Below are 20617 nucleotides of genomic sequence, written 5' to 3'. Positions count from 1 at the left end.
ATCTGACAAGAATGAGAGTTTAGAAACACTTGCATCGTTTCATTGTCTTGTGCAACAGACACAATTGTCATACGTTTAATCTTCATGTCAACTATGATTAAGTGAAAGGGGAAAAGTTGAAGGTGTAATAGACTAGAATGTATAAATAGAAACTAGCGAGCATTGAGCCCCTTAGTATAGGGAACAGATAAGTAGTAGAGATGACTCTTTATGTTTAAAAACATCTGTTGCTTACAAAAGGATCTTCTGAAGGTTATTTTTCTAAAAGAAAATGCTACTACTGCATTTAAAGTGTGATTTAGTGTGTAAAGATACAGCTTCTGCGTAGTGTTTCAGAAGTACACAGTGTAGACTGTAGTACACCTGGCTGATGTCTTGTGGGTTTTATCCCCATTTAATTAAACTGTGATTGACAAATGAAAATTGTCTATATTTAAGGTATACAGTGTGATGATTTGATACATTGTAAAATGATGACTGCAGTCAAACTGATTAACATATCCATCACCTCATGTAGTTTTATTTATGGTGGTTAGAACACTGGAAAACTACACTTTTAGCAAATTTCAAGTATGTTATACATTATTATTTACTATATGATCATATAGTAATAATATAATAATATAGGCATTATTATTTACCATGGTGAATCCTAGGTCTGCAGAATGTATACATCTGTAGCTGAAAGTTTTTACCCTTTGCGCAATATCTTCTTTCCGCTACCCCTGGTCCCTCATAACCACCTTTCCTTCCATTGTTACTATGACTTCCGCTTCTGAAAAACTAGTATAGTCAATATAACTGAGATCGTGCAGCATTTGTCTTGTTTTTGCATAGTGTCCTTTAGGTTCATCCATGCTGTTGCAAATGGCAGGGATTCCTTTTTAAAGACTGAGTAATGTTCTTACGTGTGTGTGTATGTGCATGTGTATCTGGATCACAGTTTCTTTATCCATTCATTCATTGATGGGAATTTAGGTTGCGTCCATATCTGGCTGTTGTGAATAATACTGAAGTGCACAGGGGACTGTAGACATCTGTTTGAGGTAATGGCTTCATTTTCTTTGAACATGAAATGTCTCTATTTCATTTTCTTTGGACACAATACCCAGAAGTGAAATTACTGGATTATATGGTAGCTCTATTTTTAATTCTTCTGAGGAATTTCCGTACTATTTTCTACAGTGACTGGGCCAATTTACATTTCCACCAACAATGCACAAGAATTTTTTTCTCCACATCCTCACCAACAGTTGTTATCTTTTGACTTTTGCTAATATTAATAGCTTGGGGATGATTTAAATGTCCCTAAAATAATATATACTATATAAACAGTCCCCAACTTATGATGGTTTACCTTACAGTTTTTTTGAGTTTCTGATGATGCAAAAGCAATACTTTTCCAGTAGCAACTGAACTTTGAATTTTGATGTTTTCTGTAGGCAGTATGGTACTGTCTTATGATGCTGGGCAGTGGCAGATACAGCTCCCAGTCAGCCCTGAGATCATGAGGGTTATTGTTGTGTTTTTTACTTTCAGTATAGTATTCAATAAATTACATGAGATATTCAACACTTAATTAAAAAATTAGCTTTGTGTTACATGATTTTACCTAAGTGTAGTCTAATGCAAGTGTTCTAAGAAGATACAAGGTAACTAGGCTCAGCTCTGATGTTCATTCATTAGGGACCTTTCTTGGCAAAGTAATGTCTCTGCTTTATAATATGCTGTCTAGGTTGGTCATAGCTTTTCTTCCAAGGAGTAAGCGTCTTTTAATTTCATGGCTGCAGTCACCATCTGCAGTGATTTTGGAGCTCAAGAAAATAAAGTCTCTCACTGTTTCCATTGTTCATTAGGTTAGGTGTATTAAATGTGTTTTCAGCTTATGTTGAGTTTATTGGGGTGTAACCTCATCATAAGTCATGGAAGATCTATACAGTAAAAGGCCTTAAATGAATCTGAGTCATTTTAGAAATATGATCTGTTTAAAAGAAGACTACTGTAATGTGTGGGTTAAATGTTAAAATTATGTGAATTCTTAGTCTCTCTAAGTCTTGTATGTACCAGAGGCCATTTGAAATTTCTTGTCTAGTCCATTTATTTTCGTTTCAAACTATTCTATGTTCAATAAGGAAAATTTGGAAAATACGGAAAAAAAGTCACTAAGAAAAATTCCTGATTATTTTGTGGTATTTTTTTCCGGCCTTTTTGATGCTTAGCAAGCTCTCTTTTCAATGCTTGTAATTTTTCTGCCTTTTCTCAGTATCTTATGGGCATAGTACATGTTACTCCATATTTTGGTAAAAAGCGGTAAAGACTGATCAGCAGTTTATGAAGTAGATGTACTCAGCTTCTGTATCCATTTTTGCACTTATCTGAGACCTAGGTTGCTTTCTAGGTTTGGCTGTTATGAATAATTATTAAAGATGCTCCAGTGTACATCTTTTGGGTGTCACATTTTAAGAGGCATTGTGACAGGTTGAAGTTCTAGAAGAGACTCTGCTTGCTGGGGTGGGGCCTAAGGAAGTAGGATGTGTGAGGGAAGATGTAGAAACTGGCATTGAAGGACAAGAGAAGCTAGTGGGAGCCATAAGCTTGGCCTTCAAATGAGGGTTGCCACATGATTGAAGGGGCAGATTTATAGAGTTCAACAGAATCCTTCATCAGTGTAACCAGTAAGGCCCTCTGTGTCCCCTTGTGTGGGGTGCGCACGAGTGGGCATGGGTGCTGAGCCCTTGGCCAAGCCACTTGTCCTCTCTGCTTTCTCTCCCACCAGCCCCGGTATCTGCCATTGTTAGCAGCTCCTCAAACTTTGCTGAAAGGCCACTGCCGGCCATCTGAACCAATAGGACTTTGCCCCTGTTCTTCCTGAACCTACTCTTTCTTTCTTTCCAGGGAAGGGGCATGGCACTCTTGAGATCAAACTCAGAGCTGTGATTCTATCCCATGGGAATGGATAATCAAATTTTGTCTTCTGTTCAGACAGTGCTTTCACCTACCATGTCACATTGCTTCTAAAATGCATTTTTCTCCTGCTGGTGCATGTCTAAAATATACAGCCTGCATCTTACAATAATGGCATGATATAGTTTAATTGACAGTATTCGTCTCTTTTGGTGGTAAGTAAAACCACAGGGCACCTACAACTCTTGGGGTCTTAGCTACAGTGAGTATGTTGTCATACCAGCCCAGAGAAGCAGGTAGATCAGATTTGAGATCGGAGTCATCCAGTAGTCAGAGCAGGTACGTGCTCAGCCCAGGACCGCCAGCAGCTTGACAGCAGATCCAGAGTTGGAACGTGTCCTTTGACCCAGGGCTGGTGTGTCGCCCCTACAGTACAGCCCCTTCTCCAGGCTTCCTGACACCTGTCCCATGGGCAGCCCATGCTGGCCACTCTGACTTCTCATCTCAGCTCCAGGTGTCACCTGCATCCGCCTCCTGTGCAGAGGAGGAGTGGCACTGCTGGAGTGGGACATCGCCTCGGGCTGAGGCTGTCCAGCTTCTCAGCTGTCCGTGTGTGCTGGGAGGTAGGGAGGGAGCTGACGTGCCAGACAGCTGGCTCAACCAAGGACCTACCATCAATGTCCTTTGTTCAGAGACAGGGGTTTGGGGGGCCTGGGCCACTGCCTTTTGCCTGAACCCCAGACCTGTTAACTTTCAGAATTCTTAGGTCTGTAAGCTGAGGCAGTTAATGGTTCAGAGTTAATTTATGTACATTATTCATAGAACCCTCATAATCCCCCAAATGGGATCTTATTAGCCCCATTTTATAGATGAAGCAACCAAGGTTCAGAGAGGGTACATGATATACTAGGAAGTGCTAGAGCTGGACTTGAGCCCACATTTTCTGGCTCCAAGTTCCTTCATCAACAGTCATTTCCCTACACTGTCAGTGACCTCACCACCTCACAGGCTCTGCAGCTCTGTGCTTGGGTGTTTCTTCAGTCCCCTTGAAGCCATGTGGGATGGGCTCAGTATAATCAGGCAGATGTCCCGGAGCCAGAGCTGAAGCTTCATATGTGACTTGAAGAGGACCAGAGCCCCATGTGTCCATACTAAGACTTCTATCCATGGGCTTGGAATACAGCCAACTCCCTGCTCTGTGGTTAAGAAGGCACGTTACTTAACTCTCATGGTTTCATCAGTAAAAACTGAACCAGAAGTTCCACCTTGTTTCATAAGTTGGCTTGTTCATCCATCCATCCACCCATTTATTTAACAAACTATATGTTGTTGAACACTCAAATTCTGGGACTGAGAAACACCAAGGTTAATGTATTCTCATTTCTTCTAAAAGACAGTGAATTTGCCATTCTTTTAACAAATTATGGTGGCTCAGATGGTAAAGAATCTGTCTGTAATGGAGGAGACCCTGCTTTAATCCCTGGGTCAGGGAGATCCCTTGGAGAAGGGAATGGCTACCCCCTCTAGTATTCTTGCCTAGAGAATTCCATGGACAGAGGAGCCTGGTGGGCTTATAGTCCATGACATTGCAAAGAGTTGGACGTGACTGAGCGAATAATACTTTTACTTCACTTTCACTTTCTTAACAAATTATTACCTTATATAACTTGGGATCTCTCTCATATTGGTAATAATTCAAGAGATGCTATTTCTAAATATTTGTTAGGCCACCTGGATAATTCTAAATTATTTGAAGTCATGATTACAGATTGGCCTTAAAAACAGGTCACAGCCCCTAGAATAGATGGGTGATGATAGGGGAGGATGAGAACTCAGAGGCACTCCTAACCCATGGGTAGGAGTAGGAAAGTGAGGGCCAGGATTGTGTCTTTGAACCCCGTTCATGTCTGTGCATGATTAGAGTAGGTACTTAATAAATGCTGCTGCTAAGTCGCTTTAGTTGTGTCTGACTCTGTGCGACCCCATAGACGGCAGCCCACCAGGCTCCCCCGTCCCTGGGATTCTCCAGGCAAGAACACTGGAGTGGGTTGCCATTTCCTTCTCCAATGCATGAAAGTGAAAAGTGAAAGTGAAGTTGCTCAGTCGTGTCTGACTCTTAGTGACCCCATGGACTGCAGCCTACCAGGCTCTTCCGTCCATGGGATTTTCCAGGCAAGAGTACTGGAGTGGGGTGCCATTGCCTTCTCCATAATAAATGCTAGTAGAATGGAATCACTTGGTCCATGCCAGATTCTCTTGTCACCGGCTGGATGTGAAGGAGAGTGCTGGGGGCACCCTGAGACTGTCAGTATGGAGGGGTCGCCTATTCCCAGTCCTTCCCTCGGTCAGTCCAAGCCAAGCCTTACCTACAGCTCTCTCAGGTAGCTATGACCTAGCCCAGCTGCCCGAATCCTGATCACTCCATTAGAGAAATGAAAACTGGAAACTGAGTCTCTAGGTGAGTAAGAGATACTGAACTTCCTGTTGTTTGGCCTGTTTACAGGACTCTCAGGGTTACCTTTTGGGATGCTTTCTGGCTGATAAGTGCAAGGGGTGGCGTCAAAGCTGAATATTGATGACCCAACTTCCTAGAGGTGCTATGGGCAGATGGAGGGATATAGAGAGAAGGGCACTATTGCCTCACCCAGCATTTGCCATATAATGAAAGCTGCCATCTATTGAGCTGTATTGCAAAAGTTACATTTATTTATATCTTTATCTTTATTGCTCAAAACATGCTTTATGATCAGTTTCTCTAGCTTTTCTGTGGGAGATGACCTCTTTTGGCTATTCTGCAGAAATATGAGTACTAACTCTGAAGAGTGGGCAGATGTATCTGAGCCTCCTTCCTCCACCAAGACCATCATTCCAGGGCCCAGGTGACCACCTGTCCCCACGCCTCTGTCTTCCTTCAAGTCCTTCAGGAGATATCGTTGAGGACCCACAGTGGGCCAGGCAGTGTGCTGCCTGTGGGTGGTGCAGGGCTGAGTGTCCCAGCAGGGGGCCACGTGTCATGAAAACCCAGAGGAAGGGCACCCAGTCTAGCTCTGGGAACTGGGGAAGACTTCCCGGAGGAAGGAGCATTGAAATTGGGATGTGAGGGCAGGCCGATAGGACTTAGACAAGGAAAAGTGGAAGAGCTTTTCTGGGTAAGAGAATTTTGCATACAAATCCTTAAAGCTGAGAGAGAGCACACAGGATGCTTCCGGGGAGTTGGCCAGGGGCATAGTGAGCAACGCTCCCAGAGAGGGCAGCAGGGGCCAGCTCAGGCTGGCTGGGAGGAGCTCGTAGTGGAGCCAGAGGCAGAGGGACCCACTGAAGGCTTGGAGCAGGGACCGGTTTGAGCAGTGATTGGTTCTAACCCTGTGCTCGATGCCGTGCAGGTCTTTTTCATCATGGAATTCACTTTGAGTAAAGGGCATGGAAAAGAGCAGGGTGGGGGGAACCATTGCCATACCCTGAGCTGCAGTTTGGGAGGAGGTGCCTCACCCTGCAGATGGAAGAAGAATGAAGGGGAAAGGGAAGGGAGAGGAGAAGAGCCCAAGGAGATGCCACAGAAGAGCTGGGAGCTGCCATTGGAGGTCCCCAGCTTCTCACCGTGGCACAAGCAGAGTGGTTCAGCCTGGAGCCTGTTGGTAGGAGGACGCTATCTGGAGCTAAATATACATCGATAGGTATTTTTAGAGGGTTTCTGTAAGGAGGCCGCCCTAATACACGCGTTTCCCGAGCAGTTGAAGATCGAGGAAAGCACAGATTTCCTTCCCCAGCACTGTCTCCCCAGTGCTGAGAATGTGGGGGAGGTGTTGATAACGCAGTCCCGGGGCCCCCAGCCCAATTTAAATCTCTGTGGTACTAGAATGATAGCACTTGGGATTTATATAGCATCTCCGTGCCAATGAGCCTGGCGAGCTTTTACAGACCTGTCTTTTACTCATTCTCTTCACTCTAAGTGGGTGAAGCAAGTGGGGGGTGGGGAGCAGGGAAGGGCTGGGTATAAGGAGGAGTCACTGGAGCTTGTTGTTTCAGAGATGGGGAAACTGAGGCCAAGTGAGGCAACGTAGGGGGCTAGGAACTACTCAAAGGAACTGAGGCAGTAGAAGCAGATGAGATCTCGGGTGCCTTCATCCTGATGTTGGGGTGCTCCGCTAGCCCTAAGCTAGACTGCTTCTCAAGTTCTCTCTCCCAGTGGAGTTGGGCTGCTCGTCTGAAAGGCCTCCACCTCCTCACTGGCTCCTTGTTCGTTTCTAGCTCCACTTTGGGGGAACACAGCTGCTGCTTGCAGCTTCTCCTTTCGTCAGAACATTAGTTCTCTGTTTTAATTGCATTTCCCTCCAGATGGGTTCATGTTGGAAAAGATAGTTAGGATATGGAATTTGGATTCAGGGAGGAGATGGGCAGAAGGCAAAATGTGGAGCTTTTGGAGGTCTCTTCTTTGCTCTTTGACGATGTAAACTTTCTTTTGGGGAGACTTCAGATGAGAGTCCCAGCTAGTAGTTGACAGGCAGTTGAGCTACAGTTGCTCCTTGGGTGGGAGATCATTTATTACATAGACCCTTGATCCCTTTTCTCTATTGAGACTCATCATTAATTCATTCTACAGATATTTATTGTGTGATTAGAGTAGGTATTTACTATGTAAGTACCTACTTACTATGTTCTGGTGTATGATGCTGCTGTTGGGCTGGTTTCTCTTTCCTGAAGCGTTGCTTCATGTCACCTCCACAGATTGACAGAAGCTCAAACCGGAGAGAGCTCATGGGGTCCTGAATTGGTCTTGGTGTCAACAAGGAGGAAGGAAAGCCAGGGGGAGTGGAGGAAGCTCAGAATGCTTGGGTGGTTTGGTTTGGGAGCATTTTTCTGGCTTTACATTCATTCAGGGTAACAGAGGGAAAGACACGATGACCAGATATTCTCCAAGCTAGACCACCACCCTGGGTCTGGAACTCCCATTGGAAGGCCGTTAAATGCACCCAGTCTTAGGCAGGTGCATGAGTGTGCGTGAAAGAGGGCAGCAGGGGTGAAAAGTCTGAGGCAGGACTGCAACGCAGAGGTGGCCATGGCATTAATGTTCATTCTCCAGATTTACAAGAGAGACTCGAGAATTAAAGGGCGGGTCTACATTTCCATTCTGTGCGTGAGGTGCGTCTCCTCCCTTGGGGAGGGCTTTTGTGCACTTCTGCCTGTTACTGTCAGTGTAGTGCACAGTTCTGTGTGAAATGTGAGATGTACAGTACTGTTCAGTGTATGTTTCCCTGAATCAGAAAGTAACAGATACGAGGAGTGAAGAGAGATCGCCAAGGGGAGCAGGGCAGATGCTGGAAGGAACAAGAGGGTGTGCTAGGCTTCAGGAGAACGTACAAAGGAAGGCTAAGTCTGAGGTTGCTAAGACTTAGCCACTGAATTTTAGACCTGGGAGAATGATAAATCTGTCCAGCTTTCCGTGTTTATTATTTTTAACAGGAGAGAAAACTGAGACCCACATAGGTAAGCCACCTGTCCATGGTCTTAGAGCTGGAATGAGCTGAGTTGGGTCCTGGTTGGTCAACTCTGGATTCAGGCTCAACTGAAGCTATACTCCACTCTCTCTGGCAGTGAGAATCTGTTACTTCCAGATTATATTCAGGCCACTGGGGTGTTAAGAAATAAATCAGATTTTTAAAAATTACTTGGCTGGGATATATGTGCAACTTATATGGAAACAGAATTTAATATAGTGGACTGCATGATTCAGGGTTTTGGGTCCTGGTCCTCACCCTAGTATACCTTCCCTTTCTGGTCCTTCAGTATGATACTAGGTGATACCTAAACCATCTCAGCTTTCCTTTATGAAATCTCATTTATGAAATAAAGGTAGGACTTCCACTGCCTACCTCACCAGGTCTTACAACAAGAAAATCCAGTAATGACGATGCTGCTGCTGGTGATGTGGGCTCACATTTTACCTATAGCTTGCATGTCTTATCTCAAATGTGGAAGCCCTCATACACTATCTCAGCATTTGCATACATCATTTTATGCATAGAAACACAAAGCGAGGCAGATATTATCTCCGTTTTAAGATGAGGAAACCGAAACTCAAAGAGACTAAGTCACGAGCTCAAGGCCAAACGCTTACTAAGGGAGGGGCCGGCATTTTCATCGTATTATATTATCAGCCGTCTAAACTCCGTGCAATGTCTCCTGTGCTACACAGCTGTGTCAGCCAGAGTGTTTTGAAAGACAGTGAAGCAAAATACGAAATCGGTGAGCAGGAATACTTTCCCCCTAGGTCAGTGATGTTATGAAGATAAATGTTAAAATACACCTAAAGCACTTTGCAGAGAAGGCAATGGCACCCCACTCCAGTGCTTTTGCCTGGAGAATCCCATGGACGGAGGAGCCTGGTAGGCTGCAGTCCATGGGGTCGCTAAGAGTCGGACACGACTGGGTGACTTCACTTTCACTTTTCACTTTCATGCATTGGAGAAGGAAATGGCAACCCACTCCAGTGTTCTTGCCTGGAGAATCCCAGGGACGGGGGAGCCTGGTGGGAGGCCATCTATGGGGTCGCACAGAGTCGGACATGGCTGAAGCGACTTAGCAGCAGCAGCAGCAGCAGCAAAGCACCTTGAGCGCCTTTTAAAAAAGATGTTTAAAATCGAAAACATTGCAAATACCATAGTTCTGTAGGCCTCATTCAGAATAGTCATTTATCTCCATTAAACTAACAACCACACAGACAAGTTTCACTGCAACCTATTGCAGATTCCATGACTATGGCTGATTTAAAATTTCCTGTTAGTTGTTATTTTGCTCAAAGACAGAAGTTTCCTCCAAGTTGATATGAGGTATATCTTATTTCTTCTTAGAAGTATCTAATTTTATTTGAACTAGTCAAATCCTCCTGTGGTTATTATCAACAACAATAAAGAAATTCCAAGTAAAAGTGGAAACAAAGGCCTTCATTTTTAACCTCATCAACACTGTTTTCCAGATTCTTTTTTTAGGAAAATATTCTCTTTGTCTTCTGGTCCCCCGCATCACACAAACATACACAGTCAGAGGGCTCTGGACGTTAGAAAGGAGGGCTGAGGAGAGTGCCCTTCCGCCTGGGAGGAATGTCCAGTCAGGAGGACCATTCCAGTTCTCTCTCTGAGGAGAGCTGACAGGAAAGGCTGAATTCTGATGTCCTCCCCCTTGCCTTTCATCTCCTCCCGTCTCGGCTGCCACTCTTCTGTCAGGAGCCTGGGCCTTGGTGACAGGATGGTTAGGAGAGGAGCTCAAGGTCGTGGCTTTTCTCCCTGGCCTCAAGCTCTGGGACAGTGATTGGAAGGCAGAGTGATAGGTGTGACTGTTTCACACTTGAGATGGCATTTGTGGTGAAGTCTCATGGTTTACATCCCTGTGGGGGTTCTGTACATCTCACCTCTTCCCCCACCAACCCTCTAGGGCTGGACTAGTCCTGGAGGAGTCATTCTTAGTCCAGAACCACAGGCGTGGCCACGGGAAGTTGAAACTGAACTAGAACTGATTTGGGGTATCTTTGCTGTGCAGTCTTGATCAAAACTCTGGGTGATGGGCGGGAAAACCAGAAGGATTTATCTCCTGGGCCTCCCACTCAGGGTTACCCTTGCCCCCATGTCTGAAACTTTGAGTTATGGGGAAAGACATAGGAGGAGGAAGGGCCAGGAGAAGACCGGGGGAGGGAAGGATAGAAGCAGCCAGTATTCGTCTTGGGCCTCTTATGTTCCAGATGTCATTCTGACTAAGAGGGACGCAGTCCTGGGTGGAGGTCTTTTCTGTTGTCTTGGAGCTAGCTGTCTAGCAGAGGAGACAGATACTCAATTAAACTTTAAAGGTGTATCAGGGTTGCAGAGGAGACGTGTTACAGTGCTAGAAGGATTTTACACTGGGACTCTAACCTAATCTGAGGGGAAGAAGATCAAGAAGTTGATGTCGAAACCCAGAGATGGAGTAACCTTTCACTAGGAACAGAGAGAAGAGGGAAGAGAAGGATGAGGAGGGTTTAGGTGGAGGTTGGAGCAAGTGTGAAGGGCTGGAGGTGGGAGAGGGTGGCCCTGTGAAACAGAAGAAGGCTGGTGGAGCCCAGCGTGTAGTAACTAAGGTGATGGTAACCTGAGGGGAGTTGAAGTGGAGGGGCCACGTTATTCAGGGTCTGCTTGGCACCACCAGGGATGTTCAGTGGGAGGCCGTTGGCTGGTTGGAAACAGGAAAGTCGACATATTTGCAGAAAATGAATGGGGATGGGTGATGTTCGCTGAGAAATTAGAACTTCCCTGAATGATTCCAAGTCTGCTCAGTGTTAAGATAGAATTAATGTCTTTAAAGAGTCCCTCCCTCTCCCTTGCCTCCTCCATCCAACAGTGGCCCTCAACTATAATTTTGTTTAACCTATTGGAACTGTACCAAAACCCAGTCTCTAGACCTTATAATCTAACCCATTCTATGCTAAAGATCTGTTAACCCTGCCCGGAGTAGAGACATAGTCCTGCCTTTTGGATTCACACTCTGAATGTCTCCTACTGATTCAAATAATGGGTAAGAATTGATGAGTGTGTGGGCTTTTATTTTTGATGTTCAGCAGAGAAATTATTTTAAAAATGCTTTTCTGAGAACATTGCTATATGATTATTAGGATTTTTATTTTTCTGATAGAACAATAGTCAAAAGATCAAGCCAGCCCACACACTTGTTGATGAGATGTTTCTCTTCCTCCTGCTCTCTAAGCCCGTGACACATCACGATGCCGAATCTGGATCTGAGTTGAACTCTGGTTAATAGCCACCATAAATATACCATTTTGTGATCTAGGGGCCCCTTCTGGGAGGAGCTTAAAGTGCTCTGTAATTCATCCTCTTTCTACTTCTCACGTTGGGAAAGGAAACAGAGGCCTCACCTCTCAACTCCCTTTCTGAGTAAGTGCTGTGTTCTCTCTTCTAGAGACAGGTCACCCAGATGGAGGCTTCTCAGCTGGGCTCTGATGTCGAGGTGGGAGGTGTTCACTGCTTACCCCAGGCATCCCCACTGAGTACTTAAATTCACATCCTCTCTTCACATGAGCCAGCTCTTTAATGTTCTGGCTTCCTCCTCCTCGCTTTTGCTTTGTTCTCCTCTTACTCTCCCTAACCTTTCTGTTTTCATTTTTCACTGTAGTTCAAAATAAAAGATGAGGTGAGCTGGGGACGGGTGCCACGGAGAGTGATGTATTTGTGTATGTGCTTATGTATATGATGCTAGTTCCGACAGACACCTTCTTAGAGCTCTGTCTACAGAATGACTTGGACATTCAACCCCTCTTCTCCAGCAAACAGATCCATGTATGAGGTGGGTTCTCCCTACTGGGGATCTGATAGCTCAAAGTTTGACCAGCTTCTACTGCAAACAAAGGAGGACTTCCATGATTACTTTAACTCCCCCCAGTTGTGACTGATCTGAAAACAAACTAAAGCTGAGCACTAGGAAGTCACCCAGGAATTAACATTTTAGGACCACAGATAGAAAATAAAAGCACATATATACTTTAAGAATACACCAATGGATTTTAGTCAATTGTAGGGAGGTGGATGAACCTAGAGCCTGTTATACAGAGTGAAGTAAGTCAGAAAGAGAAAAACAAATATGGTATGTTAACACATAAATATGGAATTTAGAAAAATAGTACTGATGAACCTACGTACAGGGAAGAAGTGGAGATGCAGACAGAGAACGGGCTTGTGGACACAACAGGGGAAGGAGAGGATGGGACAAATTGAGAGAGTAGCATTGACATCGGAGAAGGCAATGGCACCCCACTCCAGTACTCTTGCCTGGAAAATCCTATGGACGGAGGGGCCTGGTAGGCTGCAGTCCATGGGGTCGCTAGGAGTCAGACACGACTGAGCGACTTTACTTTCACTTTTCACTTTCATGCATTGGAGAAGGAAATGGCAACCCACTCCAGTGTTCTTGCCTGGAGAATCTCAGGGATGGTGGAGCCTGGTGGGCTGCCGTCTATGGGGTCACACAGAGTCAGGCACGACTGAAGCGACTCAGCAACAGCAGCATTGACATACACACACACACACACACACACACACACATATATATATATATATACATATACACACTTTAATGTATGAAACAGAAAACTAGCGGGAATTTGCTGTATAACACAGGGAGCCCGGCCTGGCACTCTGTGACCACCTAGAGAGATGAGATGGGAGAGGATGTGTGTGTGTGTGTGTGTGTGTGTGTATAATTATGACTGATTTTCATTGTTGTGCAGCAGAAACCAACACAACATTGCCAAGCAATTATCTTCCAACTTAAAAAAAATGAGTGAATTCTGTAGTATGTACACGATACTTCAATAAATCTGTTTTTAAATAAAGGAACAAAGAATGTACCTTAAGAGACCCCTGGAATTATTGCAGTGGACATGCAGATTCATTGCTGCACCCAGCATTGGCTGTTTCCTGAATAGTGTTTCTCACAACTACGTACCACAGTATCATTTTTCTAAAATGTGTGTGGGTGCCATTGTAATTTATCAGATATAAATACACTTAGACTAAATAGTGGTGTTGTGTTCTCTTTTAGCTAGTATAGCACAGTGGTTAACAGTTTGGGCTCTGTAGACAGGCAGACTGGAGCTCCTGTTTCTGCTCTACTGTTTACTGGCTCTGTGGTTGTAGGCAAGCGGTCCAGCTTCTTTGAGCCTCAGTGTCTTCATCTCTATGAAAAAGACGGGAGGTAGTGATGGATAGTAATACCTAACAGAGTTGCTGTGGAGCTATATTAATGAAATAACTCCTCTGGGAGGGTGAAGTGAATCTTGGATTTTTGACATTAAAAAAGGAACCTTGCACTTGAAAGGGTAAGAACGGCTGATTCAGTGTGACCCGTTATTACAGACGAAGGGGCTGAGGCCCAGACAGGGCTTTGAGAACTTGAACTCTAGTGTAGTCCTGGTACTCTTGTGTCTGGGTGGAGGGTCACTTGCCAGCAGCTAATAACCCGATTTTGGCCGGGAGGGGAGGTAGACATGGAAGTTAGATCATCGTCTAACCATTGTTAGACCGTCGTCAATGTTGCACCCTTTTTTTTTTTTTTTTTTTAAAGTCTAAAATACCTTAAGTACTTGCACTCATGAATGGAATGGTTTGGTTGGAGTAGAATATATATGTGTGTGTATCTGTCCGTAAGACAGCTCAGCACAATGTGATCAGGACACAGCTTTGTTCTGGTTGGTGGTTCAGTCTCTAGTAGTGGTTAGAAGAGGGAAAGATGTAAGCCAGGCCAGGGACACCCAGATCTCGATCCAAGGTTAGGTAATCCATAGTTAGCCTTTGGATTCTTTGTCTTCCACTGTTGATCCCAGGTAACTTGGATAGTTAAGTCTTTTTTGGTGATTGCTTGTGCATTTTTCCTCATCATTGTCTGTATGAGTATAAGGGTTAAAAAAGAAAATGTAAATTGTTGGATGTATGGTAGGTATATAATAAATACTTTCTTCTAATTATTAATAATATTGATTCAAGGAATATTTCCTATGCATATACAAAACACTTTACTGAGTATTGGGATGAAAAAGGTAAATAGGAAGATATCTGCCCTCAAGGAGCTTTCAGTCTGATATAGAGATAACATCCATATACAGATAATTTTAACTGTTTGATGAGGAGTAAAGTTTGCAAATAAATCTGTTCTGTCCATTCAACTTTCCATCTATCTGCTTTTTATTAAGTGCTTTCTGTGTACAAGGTCTAGTTGTGGATAGCAAGAGGGACAGTGATAGAGTTAAATGAGGAAGAGATAGAAGGTCATTGGGAAATCATGCAACTGTTGACACCTCTGCTAGAAGCTGGTATCAGCAGCCCTTAACACTTTTGCCCCCTATTTTGATCAGGCTTTGAAAGTAAGAATGAGAAGCAAGTAGACTGTTTCATTTCATTTTATTTTTGTGTTGCTTTTTCCTCTTTAAGAAACCAGTTGAGGCTATTTATAAAACGTTCGTGTTTGCCTGGATATCACTGCTGGTTAACATTTGGCAAACTGCAAATTCCGTGGCCAGGAGGACAGAGGATCAGGAGCCAGTGTCAAAGGCAAAACCAGCTTCTTCCTTTCTAATGTTTTTTCTATCCTAGGTTTGTACAAAAAAGGTTGAGAAGTCAGATATTTACTAGTGAACTGTGCGTGACTACAACAAATAAATTGGAGTCAGTAGCAAATAAATGATTGTTGTAGGTCTTTGGAGGAGGATTTATTATTGCGGCCAGAGGGTTTGAATGGTCCTTAGGGATGTCAATTACATTGCTCCTTGCTGCAGCTTCTCACATGCCTTCTGTATGGGGGTTATGTCATTAGATCTAGGAGAGCTTTTTCGAAGGGAAGAGGCTAGTTTGGCTTCAAGTTCAAGACCCTAATGAAATGAGTTTCAGAAAGGAGTTACCCAAATTATTTAGCTTTATTTATTGATACTATGTCCAACTCTGGAAAAGGGCTCCTTCATTTCAGCCCCTGGCCCTTGTCATAGCAATGCCAGGTCAGGAGGCAGGTAGGGGAAGGATGGATGGAGAATTGTAATTACCTGCTTATTCAGGAGTGCTGGCTTAGTTAACAGCTGATGGTCAGTGTGAAGCACGGCATTAAACATTTTGAAGGGTTTTCTCCTTTAATTTTTACAACAACCCTATGAGGTAGATACTGTTATTATCACCACTGGATGAGGAAAGTAGGGCTTAGCTGGTTCAGGAGTTTTCCCCAGTCACACTGCTAGTGGTCAGTGGGGCAGGGATTCAAATGAAATTGCCCAATCCCAGAACTTATGCTTTTTTGAATTTGTTTTATTTTTTAAGATTTTATTGAAATATAGTTGATTTTAATAAATTTTTTGAATTTTAAAATAAATTTCAAAATAAATTATGATTTCAATAATTTCTGCTGTATAGCAAAGTGACTTAGTTACAAATATATATATTCTTTTTCATTTTCTGTTCCATTATGGTTGATCATAGGATATTGACTAGAGTTCCCTGTGTTATACAGCAGCATCTGATTGTTTATCCAGCCTGTATATGCTAGTTTGCATCTGCTAACCCCCAACTCCCAAGACTTCCCTTCCCCACCCCACCTCCCTCTTGGCAGCCTCAAGTCTGGCCTCTGTGTCCAGAAGTTGGGTTTTTAACCATGATGCTGCACTGCCTTCCTAGCGTATATATCACAGTGACTGTCGACTCTGATTTTGTTTTCCTCCTGATGCACTTTAACTGACAAGAGTAAAGGGATTTATCTGTGATAGGTCAAAATCCATTCATTGGAATATGGTTTTGGTTACTGGGAAGATGTCTTTTATTGAAGAGGATTAAAAGAACAATAGATTATTGGATTTTCCCTATCACTTTAATCTTGAAATCGTTTCAGACATATTATCCATTTAGCCCTTTAAAGTCAGTTAATGTTATAATACAGGACACAGCCTGGCAGATGGAAAGAACAAAGGCTATGGAATTACATTGTTTTGCGTGTAAAGTCTGAATCTGGCTCTGTGACCCTGAGCAAGTTTTGTAACCTGTTATCCTCAGTTTTCTTGACGTCCTACTTTTGCATTCCAGTCCCCTATAATGAAAAAGACATCTTTTTTGGATGTTAGTTCTAAAAGGTCTTGTAGGTCTTCATAGAACCATTCAACTTCAGCTTCTTCAGTGTTACTGGTTGGGGCATAGGCTTGGATTACTGTGATATTGAATGGTTTGCCTTGGAAACGAACAGAGATCATCCTGTCGTTTTTGAGATTGCATCCAAGTACTGCATTTCGGACTCTTTGTTGACCATGATGGCTACTCCATTTCTTCTAAGGGATTCCTGCCCACAGTAGTAGATATAATGGTCATCTGAGTTAAATTCACCCATTCCAGTCCATTTTAGTTCACTGATTCCTAGAATGTCGACGTTCACTCTTGCCATCTTCTGTTTGACCACTTCTAATTTGCCTAGATTCATGGACCTAACATTCCAGGTTCCTATGCAATATTGCTCTTTACAGCATCAGACCTTGCTTCTATCACCAGTCACATCCACAACTGGGTGTTGTTTTTGCTTTGGCTCCATCCCTTCATTCTTTCTGGAGTTATTTCTCCACTGATCTCCAGTAGCATATTGGGCACCTACCGACCTGGGAAGTTCCTCTTTCAGTATCCTATCTTTTTGCCTTTTCATACTGTTCATGGGGTTCTTAAGGCAAGAATACTTAAGTGATTGCAGTTCCCTTCTCCAGTGGACCACATTCTGTCAGACCTCTCCACCATGACCCAGCTCAACATTCAGAAAACTGAGATCATGGCATCTGGTCCCATCACTTTATGGGAAATAGATGGGGAAACAGTGGAAACAGTGTCAGACTTTATCTTTTTGGGCTCCAAAACCACTGCAGATGTTGACTGCAGCCATGAAATTAAAAGACGCTTACTCCTTGGAAGGACAGTTATGACCAACCTAGATAGCATATTCAAAAGCAGAGACATTACTTTGCCAACAAAGGTCCGTGTACTCAAGGCTATGGTTTTTCCAGTGGTCATGTATGGATGTGAGAGTTGGACTGTGAAGAAAGCTGAGTGCCGAAGAATTGAAGTTTTTGAACTGTGGTGTTGGAGAAGACTCTTGAGAGTCCCTTGGACTGCAAGGAGATCCAACCAGTCCATTCTAAAGGAGATCAGTCCTGGGTGTTCTTTGGAAGGACTGATGCTAAAGCTGAAACTCCAATACTTTGGCCACCTCATGTGAAGAGTTGACTCATTGGAAAAGACTCTGATGCTGGGAGGGATTGGGGGCAGGAGGAGAAGGGGACGACAGAGGATGAGATGGCTGGTGATGGACTCGATGGACATGAGTTTGAGTGAACTCCAGGAGTTGGTGATGGACAGGGAGGCCTGGCGTGCTGCGATTCATGGGGTTGCAAAGAGTCGGACACGACTGTGCGACTGAACTGAACTGACCCTCGATTTCCTTATTGGGAAGTTAATGGTTCAGGGTATTTGTGAATATTGATGAATATTTGATGAGCATCATGATATGATGTGGCAGGCTTCCCTGGTGGCTCAGATGGTAAAGAATCTGCCGGCAGTGCAGGAGACCTGGGTTCAATCCCTGGGTCAGGAAGATCTCCTGGAGAAGGGAATGGATACCTATTCCAGTATTCTGGCCTGGAGAATTCCATGGACAGAGGCTACAGTCCATGGGGTCGCAAAGAGTTAGACACAACTGAGCGACTAACATACTTTTGTGATATGATATATATCAAACACTTGGCACAGTGCTTTGTACTCAGTAGATTTTTGATAAATAGCATCTCTTGCTATTTATTAATTTATTAATGAGGAAAGGGAAGCATAAAATTAACAAGTACATTCCTTGAGTTACTCTGAGCCCTGCAGAAGTTCTTGATATAGCCAGGATGAAGTCAGTGTCCTGTATTTTCAGTCTGTTGCTACTTGTACTGGGTCATATTAGCTTCTAGAATGTAATAAATCTTAGGTGGACTTCAGAGTTCCGAATCACTTTGTATTTTATCTGTACTCACAGCTCTTCTTTACCTAGGATACGGGGTTTCAAATTATAGTTGAACAACTGTATTTATCTAATAATAGTAAAGCCGGTCTGCCCCTAATAGTACCTAATACAGCATAGTATCAGCTGGCTACACATAATAGCAATGCTTGCCTGATGTGTGTGGTCTTCTTTTTCTTTCCTTAACCCTCTTTTTAAAAATTCTCTTTCCAGCTCTGGTTTTACATTTACTCCATGACATCAGTCCATTTTATTTCCTCTCTAATATCTTATTTTCTTCCCTTCCCTTCATATTTATACAATCAAAATCTCACGATAGTTTTGTGTTTTTGTGTGTGTGTGTGTTGCATTCTGATTACACATCTGAGTTGTCCTTTTTTGTTTTTTTATTTTATTTTGTTATTTTTAATTGGAGCATAATTGCTTACAGAGCTGTGTTGGTTTCTGCCTTACAACATCAAGAATCAACCATAAGTATATATCCGCTCCCTCATGAGCCTCCCTCCTGCCCCCACTACCCATCCCACCACTCTGGGTTGCTCTTCCTCTTTTGAAAGAACACAGACATTCACATTACAATAAATGATTTATTTGCTTTCATTTATGCAGTATTTTCTATTCATTAGACCTTATTCTTTTTCATGTTTCTTTTCCTTTTTTTTCCTGTATTGATAAGAATCTTATAATCAGTTTCTTATAATTATCAACCAAATTAAGCTCTTATAGTGGAGATACGACTTTTTATCTTTTTTCTTTTATTCCCCATCATGTCCCCCACTTTTGCAGGCTATAAGCAAGAATCCACATGTATTACTAAACTTGATGTTGAACTTACAGTTGATTTTTAAGACTTACTGTAGCACCGACAGTTTCAGATGCAGCCAGTGCCAGTGATAAGTGGTGTGTTGTAGTGGGAAGCCCATCCAGATCAAAATTGATCCAGGCCTGGTACTCGTCCTTGTTTCCAGTATGACGGCAGGGCTAGCTTGTAACCATCCTGAGTCTAAATTTTCTGCTCTACAAAGAGAGCAGTACTAGCCTTGCAGAAGTGTTGAGGAGATTAAATGCAATGACATATGTGAGAGTGTCTGCTACCTTCCTAGCTGTTGCTGCCTTTTCCTGTCTACCTTCCTCCATGCCTTCCGTGCATCAGTAGGAGGAGTCCTGGAGGCCCCTATGCAGTTTATCTATATTCAGGCCGTGGTGCTGCGGAGGAGGGAGCCCATTAAAGTTTGATGGTGCTCCTGGGCACTGTGGGGCTGGAGAGGTGAGATGGAAGAGAAGAGAAAGAATAAGAAATTATGCAGCTTTTCAGAAGCTACGCACAGGCTTATGGTTTATGATCTGCCCATATGGGTGCCTGCCGACGTGCCATATATATTCTTGCCTGAGGTTACAACAGAGTACATCTGCACCTATACTTTCATCCGTATCCTCCGTCTCATGTATTATCCTAAGGAGAACTCGTGAATGTAAACAGCATGGCAGTTGTGCTCTCGTAGCAGCTTGCTTTCTTTATCAGAGATTTCATTGAAAGGATTTTAAAGCCTTTCTTTCCTTTTTTTAAAAAATATTTTTAATTGATGTAGCATTAATTTATAATATTGCCATAGCTTGTTTCTATGAATTATTCTAGGGCTGGATCCCCCTGCCTTTCTATAAACTGCTCCAAGGGATAACTCTTTCTTTCTCCACAGCTGAGTAGCTTTCCCAGCCCCTGACCCTGACTGGTTTGGTCTTGTCTTTGCCAGGAGGACTTTACCCTAGGACTTTTCTGGGAGTAAACTCCCCCAGGTCATCATTTCTGGAATGCAGATCCTGGGCATTTGGTAATGAATTTGTCACAAGAGCACTGACTCAGCCCTTATTTCACTCATGATTCTGCCCTGTTATTTGAGGCAGACCCATTTTTCAATGAGATTATCTTCTCTTTATTTATTTGAAAGGAGGGAGGAAGAAAAGCCTGTTTGGTGATTTTCTGAAGGGCAGATCTCCTCCAAATTTAGCTGTGTATTAAAAACAAAAACAAAGATTAAGGGATTTGAGAAAAGGGTGATTTGTTTTTTTCAACTGAGTTCAGAGATTTTCCAGAAAGGGTAACTTTTTTCTTCCCAGGTGGTGCTAGTGGTGATGAACCTGCCTGCCAATGCAGGAGACTTAAGAGATGCAG

General features: G+C 43.4%; 1 protein-coding gene across 4 annotated transcripts in view; it reads left to right on the top strand.

Annotated features, from left to right (window-relative positions):
* The window catches only part of CACNA1E (calcium voltage-gated channel subunit alpha1 E), a 338709-nt gene that overhangs the window by 30316 nt on the left and 287776 nt on the right, over nt 1-20617 (top strand). The gene's annotated exons all lie outside the window — the stretch shown is intronic.

This window comes from Bubalus bubalis, chromosome 5 (assembly GCF_019923935.1).
Source record: "Bubalus bubalis isolate 160015118507 breed Murrah chromosome 5, NDDB_SH_1, whole genome shotgun sequence".
NCBI classification, from domain to species: Eukaryota; Metazoa; Chordata; class Mammalia; order Artiodactyla; family Bovidae; genus Bubalus; species Bubalus bubalis.
Note: the sequence above shows the minus strand (reverse complement) of the source record. Positions and strands in the feature narration are given on the sequence as shown.